The following is a 9,226-nucleotide window of genomic DNA, read 5'->3' as shown; positions in this document are numbered from 1 at the left end:
AGCTTTCAGTTTTTCTCCATTGAGAATGGTATTTGCAGTGGGTTTTTCATAGATGGATTTGATGATATTGAGGTATGTGCCCCCTATCCCTGCACTTTGAAGAGTTTTGATCAGGAAGGGATGCTGTACTTTGTCAAATGCTTTTTCAGCACCTATTGAGAGTATCATATGGTTCTTGTTCTTTCTTTTATTAATGTGTAGTATCACACTGATTGATTTGCAAATGTTGAACCAACCTTGCAGCCCTGGAATAAATCCCACTTGGTCATGGTGAATAATCCTTTTAATGTACTGTTGAATCCTATTGGCTAGTATTTTAGTGAGAATTTTCGCATCTGTGTTTATCAAGGATATTGGTCTGTAGTTCTCTTTTTTGATGGGATCCTTGTCTGGTTTTGGGATCAAGATGATGCTGGCCTTATAAAATGAGTTTGGAAGTTTTCCTTCCATGTCTACTTTTTGGAACAGTTTCAGGAGAATAGGAATTATTTCTTCTTTAAATGTTTGATAGAATTCCCCTGGGAAGCCGTCTGGCCCTGGGCTTTTGTTTGTTTGGAGATTTTTAATGACTGTTTCAATCTCCTTACTGGTTATGGGTCCGTTCAGGCTTTCTATTTCTTCCTGATTCAGTTGTGGTAGTTTATATGTCTCTAGGAATGTATCCATTTCTTCCAGATTGTTAAATTTGTTGGCATAAAGTTGCTCATAGTATGTTCTTATAATTGTCTGTATTTCTTTGGTGTTAGTTGTGATCTCTCTTCTTTCATTAATGATTTTATTTATTTGGGTCCTTTCTCTTTTCTTTTTGATAAGTCTGGCCAGGGGTTTATCAATCTTATTAATTATTTCAAAGAGCCAGCTCCTAGTTTCGTTGATTTGTTCTATTGCTTTTTTGGTTTCTATTTCATTGATTTCTGCTCTGATCTTTATGATTTCTCTTCTCCTGCTGGTTTTAGGGTTTCTTTCTTGTTCTTTCTCCAGCTCCTTTAGGTTTAAGGGTAGGTTGTGTACCTGAGACCTTTCTTGTTTCTTGAGAAAGGCTTGAAACCCTATACTCTCAGGACTGCCTTTGTTGTGTCCCACAGGTTTTGAACCGTTGTGTTTTCATTATCATTTGTTTCCACGAATTTTTTCAATTCTTCTTTAATTTCCTGGTTGACCCATTCATTCTTTAGAAGGATGCTGTTTAGTCTCCATATATTTGGGTTCTTTCCAAATTTCCTCTTGTGATTGAGTTCTAGCTTCAGAGAATTGTGGTCTGAAAATATGCAGGGAATGATCCCAATCTTTTGATACCGGTTGAAACCTGATTTAGGACCGAGGATGTGATCTATTCTGGAGAATGTTCCATGTGCACTAGAGAAGAATGTGTATTCTGTTGCTTTGGGATGAAATGTTCTGAATATATCTGTGATGTCCATCTGGTCCAGGGTGTCATTTAAGGCCTTTATTTCCTTGTTGATCTTTTGCTTGGATGATCTGTCCATTTCAGTGAGGGGAGTGTTAAAGTCCCCTACTATTATTGTATTGTTGTTGATGTGTTTCTTTGATTTTGTTATTAATTGGTTTATATAGTTGGCTGCTCCCACGTTAGAGGCATAGATATTTAAAATTGTTAGATCTTCTTGTTGGACAGACCCTTTGAGTATGATATAGTGTCCTTCCTCATCTCTTACTATAGTCTTTGGCTTAAAATATAATTGATCTGATATAAGGATTGCCACTCCTGCTTTCTTCTGATGTCCATTAGCATGGTAAATTCTTTTCCACCCCCTCACTCTAAATCTGGAGGTGTCTTCAGGTTTAAAATGAGTTTCTTGTAGGCAACATATAGATGGTTTTTGTTTTTTTATTCATTCTGATTACCCTGTGTCTTTTGATTGGGGCATTTAGCCCATTAACATTCAGGGTAACTATTGAGAGATATGAATTTAGTGCCATTGTATTGCCTATAAGGTGACTGTTACTGTATCTTGTCTCTGTTCCTTTTTGATCTACTACTTTTAGGCTCTCTCTTTGCTTAGAGGACCCCTTTCAATATTTTCTGTAGAGCTGGTTTGGTGCTTGCAAATTCTTTCAGTTTTTGTTTGTCCTGGAGGCTTTTTATCTCTCCTTCTATTTTCAATGATAGCCTCGCTGGATATAGTATTCTTGGCTGCATGTTTTTCTCGTTTAGTGCTCTGAATATATCATGCCAGCTCTTTCTGGCCTGCCAGGTCTCTGTGGATAAGTCTGCTGCCAATCTAATATTTTTACCATTGTATGTTACAGACTTCTTTTCCTGGGCTGCTTTCAGGATTTTCTCTTTGTCACTAAGACTTGTAAATTTTACTATTAGGTGATGGGGTGTGGGCCTATTCTTATTGATTTTGAGGGGGGTTCTCTGCACCTCCTGGATTTTGAGACTTGTTCCCTTTGCCATATTGGGGAAATTCTCTCCAATAATTCTCTCCAATATACCTTCTGCTCCCCTCTCTCTTTCTTCTTCTTCTGGAATCCCAATTATTCTAATGTTGTTTTGTCTTATGGTGTCACTTATCTAATTCTCCCCTCGTGGTCCAGTAGCTGTTTGTCCCTCTTTTGCTCAGCTTCTTTATTCTCTGTCATTTGGTCTTCTATATCGCTAACTCTTTCTTCTTCCTCATTTATCCTAGCAGTGAGAGCCTCCATTTCTTATTGCACCTCATTAATAACTTTTCTGATTTCAAGTTGGTTAGATTTTAGTTCTTTTATTTCTCCAGAAAGGGCTTTTATATCTCCCAAGAGGGTTTCCCTAATATCTTCCATGCCTTTTTTGAGCTCGGCTAGAACCTTGAGAATCGTCATTCTGAACTCTAGATCTGACATATTACCAATGTCTGTATTGATTAGGTCCCTAGCCTTTGGTACTTCCTCTTGTTCTTTTTTTTGTGGTGAATTTTTCCGCCTTGTCATTTTGTCCAGATAAGAGTGTATGAAGGAGCAAGTAAAATACTAAAAGGGTGCCAACAACCCCAGGAAAATATGCTTTAACCAAATCAGAAGAGATCCCAAATCGTGAGGGGGGAGAAAGGGGGTAAAAAGAGGTTCAGAAAGGAAAAAAAAGAAAAGAAACAATTAAAAAAAGAAAACAAGAAATATATATATATATATACATATATATACATATATACATATACATATATATACATATATATACATATATATACATATATACATATACATATATATACATATATACATATACATATATATATATTTCTTGTTTTCTTTAACTTTTTAAACAAGCTTATCTAATATATATATATATTAGGATGCTGTTTAGTCTCCATATATTTGGGAGACTATATATATATATATATATATTAGATAAGCTTGTTTAAAAAGTTAAAAAAGAAAAGGGTAAAAGTTTTAAAAAATTTAGCAGAAGAGAAAAAAAGAAAAAAAACTGAAAAAGAAGAAAAAATTAAATTAACTGCAAGACTGAAGAATCATGGGGAGAAAGCCATGAGTTCTGTGCTTGGCTTTCTCCTCCTCTGGAATTCCACTGCTCTCCTTGGTATTGAAACCGCACTCCTTGGTAGGTGAACTTGGTCCTGGCTGGATTTCTTGTTGATCTTCTGGGGGAGGGGCCTGGTGTAGTGATTCTCAAGTGTCTTTGCTCCAGGCAGAATTGCGCCACCCTGACCAGGGGCTGGGCTGAGTAATCCGCTTGGGTTTGCTTTCAGGAGCTTTTGTCCCCTGAGCGCTTTCCATAGAGTTCTGGAGGACGGGAATGAAAATGGCAGCCTCCTGATCTCCAGCCCGGAGGAGCCGAGAGCCCGAGGCCCCACTCCTCAGTGCGCCCTCAGAGAACAGCGCCCAATTTTTCCTGTCTCCTTGGCCTCCGGCCGTCTCCGAGTTCACCAAGCCTGCGACCAGTTCAAGGTAACTCCGAGCTGGGAGCTCACTCCTCGGCTCCTTCTCTGTAGCCGGCTTTCCCATTCTAATACCTGTAAGCTCTGCGACACTCAGTCATCCCCGGTCCTTCTGTGACCCTGCGGGACCTGAGGCCACGCTGACCCCGCGTGGGCTTCACCCCGGTTTAGCCTCTCGAACGATGTCCCTCAGCGGAACAGACTTTTAAAAGTCCTGATTTTGTGCTCCGTTGCTCCGCCGCTTGCCGGGAGCCGGCCCCTCCCCCTGGGGTCTATCTTCCCGTCGCTTTGGATTCACTTCACCGCCAGTCCTACCTTTCAGAAAGTGGTTGATTTTCTGTTCTTCTTCTCTTCAATCTCCCGTTGGATTTGTAGGTGTTTGCAATCTTTAGATAAGCTATCTAGCTGCTCTCCTGCTAGCTAAAGTAGTCTCAGCCTGCTACTTCTTTGCCATCTTGACTCCTCTCCCATTTTGTAATTTTTAAAAGAATGTGGTGATGTTGCACATCCTGCAGTGGGTGATAAATGTTTAACAACCAGATCTTCAGGAAAGAAAAATGCTGTATTTGTAGTGAATGCCAATTTCTCTGGTGTAAATATGCCCGCAGTGGTTATTTCATGTGCAACATGACATCACAAACTTGCAAAATTTCTGAACATATAAAATGACCTTTCATGAGACAGCACTAGCTGACTCTAGTGTACCATGGCTCACATTTGACATGAAGTGAAAAACCACAGTGACAACACAGGACCAGAAGCTTCAAAGGAAGGCTATCTTGAATAAAAATTCTGGTTCTGCAACTTATTTGTTGCATGACCCTGGACAAGTTAGTTTTCTAAGACCCAAGTTTTGCATAAGTAAAGTGGAGACAATAATACCACTTTAATGGGTTAAGTTTCCCCTCTTTTTCCCAATCATGTATTCTCAAAGCACTCCATATTTCCTCTATTACAAGACATTCCATATTCACACTGACTTAATCACCTGCCTTCTTCACACTACTGCGAGCTACATAAAGCAGAGCCCTTCCTTGCTTTTGGACTCCTATCTCCAGTGATCAGCAAAGTTCCTGGGATTATAGGAAGGGCTCAATAATCACATGTTGACCAAATAAAGGACATTATGTGTCTATTCTTCCCTTCTTCACCCATGGCAGACATTAATAACAAATCATAATACTTGGCTACTAGATGACAAGTTATTTCAGAAAATTGCACTGTAGGGAGCCACTACCCAATAAGCTGGAACTAGCACTTCCCATGAACCTATTTTCCACCTTGTCATAAACTCTGCCAATAAAGGATCCTGAGCCTCAAAAAAAAAAAAAAAAAAAAAAAAAAAAAAAAAAAATAGAGCAACCAGGGCTCAGAAACCAACTACATTAACTGCTCTGCTGAAAAAGAAAATCATGTTTTATAATTTTGATAGGACTTGGACGGTAAGGCCTGAAGAGGAGAGGAAAAAGAAGATAAAGGAATAACTGGTAACTATTCCATCCTCCAGAAGAGTAATTCCAATCCACATCCAATTATCCTGTGGTGATTTTGGTCTCAGCCAAATTTGGCTCTATCAGCTCTAAGCTAAGATAGTGGGATGAAACAAGGGGACATGAAGCCAGGCACCAGATCTATCCCTGACACCAGCCTCTGAGCTCAGGTCCCCATGGCCAGTACAGGGTCCACAGGGGAATGTAGCAGAGAAGCCTTGCACCTCAAGAGAAAGCTCTCCGGAGGAGACAAGCCCCCTTTCATAGAAGAGCGATAATGGTCCTAAACGATGGAATTCTTATCTGTTCTGCAGCCACATTTCACAGTACCTGGCATCTCTTTTCCTACTTAGTGTAGCTTATCTGCTTTAGAGATTATATACCATGTGTACCATCGCTCAGGAAATACTGAATTTTCAAATTTCCTAGGCACTGCGTAAATAAAGTGCAACACACACACACACACACACACACACACACACAAACACACACACACCTTTGTATTGAGGAGTTTGCAATCTGCTTAGGAAAAACAGCACTTATATAAACAACCGCATGTAAGGTTGAAAGTGATGTTTTATTAAAGAACTTCCCAAATAATCTTCAGAGAATTCCAAGAGAATGGGATCTAATTCCAGCTGACGGCAGGAATGGGGGCTTGGAGTTGGTAGGAGAAGGCAGAGGGAGTACAGGTGACAGAATCACATGGGCACATGGGTAGGTCAACAGAGAGTGAAGGACGCAGCTGAGATGCGGACTGAGTAGGTAGAGGGAATGGCAGGGGATGTGGTTGAAAAAATCAGGAAATCTTAAATGCCAGGCTAAGGTACAAGACAGGTAAAAGATTTTTAAACATGAAAAGTGATAGTTACGGGGTGCCTGGGTGGCTCAGTGGGTTAAAGCCTCTGCTTTAGGCTCAGGTCATGATCCCAGGGTCCTGGGATCGAGCCCCGCATCAGGCTCCCTGCTCCACAGAGGAGCCTGCTTTCCTTCCTCTCTCTCTGCCTGCCTCTCTGCCTACTTGTGATCTCTGTCTGTCAAATAAATTAAAAAAAAAAAAAAAGAAGTGATAGTTATGACAAATGTGTCAGTAAAAGACACCAGGCAGTAATGAGTCACAAAGATAGCAGAGGAGACAATTATAATAATCTAGAAATTAGGGCTTGATTTTAAGCAAGAGAGTTCACAGACTTCAGACCGGATTTGGAGAGCGAGCGAAAAAGTCTATATGAATCTGAAGTTCAGGGACCAGGTGGCAGGAAAAACCATCCGTCCATTCATCACATAATCATTACACGCTTGCTCTGTGCCAGGCATGGCTCTCAAGAGTACTTAGTACTGAATAAAACATATACAATCCTGCCTTATGGAGTCTATAATCTAGTCAGGAATTCAGAGCACAGACAATGGAAAGATAAAGCACCCAATATCCCAAGTGGTGAGCTCAGATGAGAGGATCACCTGCATGGAGGCAACAGGGGAAGAAGTGCATGAGGTGGGGAGTGCTCCGGGGAGGGATGGAAGGGTCATCAGCACATATGACATTGGAACTGGACACACAGAACCCTGGGGTGGGTGTGCAGAGTCAGTTCTGGGAGTCCTGAGGGGCCACGGGGTCCAGTGTGTGAGCTGAGGAACAGGATCAAGGTGACAGAGGATAGAGAGCTGCTAATAGACAAGTTCATGGGGGGATACTGGAGGTGAAGATACTTGGAGAGGGCACAAGACCAGGGCAGGGAATGAGGTCAAGCAGCAGCATCTAGTTCAGCCTCACCATCTACTGCACCAGAGCCAGGGGAAGCACTGCTTGGCACCAGCAAGAGCAAAGGATAGAGAGCCTCAGGCAATAAAAGGAGGAAGGGGCAGGGCCAGATGCTGCCCAGGCTAAAGTGGACACAGATGGCTCTGGTGGTGAGGGACGTGAGCTGGAATTCCCTATTTCAGCTGTTTTGTATGAAAGCTAGTCCTGCCCAACTCCAAATGCATGATGTGTTCACAGAAAATGCTGACCTTTTGTTCTCCCATGAGTGAGCAGAGCAGGGATAGAGAAGGGAGTTGTTCTGGAGAAATCTACCACTACATTAAAGGTTCAAAAAGGCTAGGAGTATGATGACAGCTGCTTTTTCTCACACTTTTCTTTCCTGTTCTTGGAGACACACTTTTCCCATAAGCTTTACTGATTGTTGCTAAAGAACAACACAACACACGCAAACTTTTAAATCTGGAAGAAAAAGAAATAGAAATTCCTCTTTGGCACAGCGCTTTAGACGACAACAAAGTCATGAGGAGGAATTTAACGGCGTGACACGTGTGGGACTCCCTGAAGAGGAGGCGTACCAAAAGTCAAGTATCTTTAAAAGAGATCATTTCTGGAATATATTTGGGGAGCCACAGAAGGCTAACAGAAATGGTTGCCTTTTTCTTTTTTTTTAAGATTTTATTTATTTATTTGAGAGAGAGAGAGAATGAGAGAGAGCATGAGAGGGAAGAGGTCAGAGGGAGAAGCAGACTCCCACTGAGCAGAAAGCTTGATGTGGGACTCGATCCTGTGACCCAGGATCATGACCTGAGCCTAAGGCAGCTCAGCCAACTGAGCCACCCAGGCGCCCCCAGTGATGGTTGCCCCCTCTTTCAATGGAAGCACCCTGATGCACAGACTGTGATTTCCATACAACGCAGATTAAGAATCTGAACTTAAATGATACCGTCACATTTTTTACTTTCATTGTGCTATCGGAAATTCTTATAGAAACTGGAGAAAACAATGTCACTAAGTACTTAGCTGGTCTGTATCCACATGTGGACTTGGGGGGTTTGTCTCAGTTCATAAAATATCTTAAAACCGTAACACCTTATTTTAAGCTGATAACAACTTAAATTTCAATTCCAAAGAATTCCTAAACTTTACATTTTACTTCTCCTCCCCCTCACAATTTAGGTTATCACTGTTACAATCTACATATTTTTCATATTGTGTAACTAATAACAGATTCTTGTAGTTATGGTTATTTTTACTACATTCATGAATGTAAGCAAATTATGCACTACCCATTACCATATCACAAAATCTAACTTTGACTACATATTTTCCATTACCAGTGAGTATTTATGATGTTAATCTGTGGGGGCTCGCGGGGAGGAGGAATATGGTCAGCGTATAGCTGCTCCTCTTAAGTTTCTACTGTGGTCTTTCTTGGTCTCTGTGGTAATAGGGGATGCTTCTGCTTTACCTCCATGTTCTAGGATGCTACCTTGTTCATGGATAGTTATTAGTCATTGTTCTTGTGAGGGGAGTGAAGTCAGGAATGACCTATGTCGCCATCTTGAAGACATCCTCTCCGCACAGCTCCTGTCCCCCTATGAAGCAAAAATGTTCTGTTTCCATATATTTTCTGAAGTCTAATCAGTAACTTTAACTACTGTTCTTTCCCATCCCAGAGGATGAGAGAGAATGCAGCAGTCTTTATCTTCAACACTTCATCAAGGTTTACTTACCTTATTAATAAAATCAAGCACTATGCAGTTTGTACCCAATCAATGGCTACCCAATTTTTCAACTTCTAAACAATATGAAATAGAATTTACTGATGTAAATTGTCAAAAGATAACCTGAGGCATAGTAAAAATTTCAAGAGTTTATATGAGCAAAAATCAATTCCAGCAGGGCAGCACCGAACCAGAATTGGTTAGGAGCACTCTACCAACAGAAGCTCAATGAAGAACTTTACAGAGAAAGGGCAGAAGCAAAGTAAGGAAATTATTGACTGGCTCTATGTTTAAGTCAAGTTGGCTGTTTGTGATTGCTTGTCCTCAGCTTTCAATGCCATAACTTTGAGGCAT

The 9,226-nt window shown here is 41.0% G+C and overlaps 1 long non-coding RNA gene across 1 annotated transcript in view; it reads left to right on the top strand.

Annotated features, from left to right (window-relative positions):
• Positions 1–3,768: 3,768 nt before the first annotated feature.
• Positions 3,769–9,226, top strand: part of LOC106005790 — a 65,145-nt gene continuing 59,687 nt past the window's right edge. The window contains exon 1 of the long non-coding RNA XR_006603468.1: positions 3,769–3,906. This is a non-coding gene — a long non-coding RNA (uncharacterized LOC106005790). The remainder of the gene's footprint in view (positions 3,907–9,226) is intronic.

The sequence above is a fragment of the Mustela putorius genome, unplaced genomic scaffold (assembly GCF_011764305.1).
Source record: "Mustela putorius furo isolate JIRA1106 unplaced genomic scaffold, ASM1176430v1.1 tig00000129_pilon_pilon_pilon, whole genome shotgun sequence".
Taxonomy (NCBI): domain Eukaryota; kingdom Metazoa; phylum Chordata; class Mammalia; order Carnivora; family Mustelidae; genus Mustela; species Mustela putorius.
The sequence above is the reverse complement of the archived record's forward strand: the minus strand, read 5'-3'. Positions and strand labels throughout refer to the sequence as shown.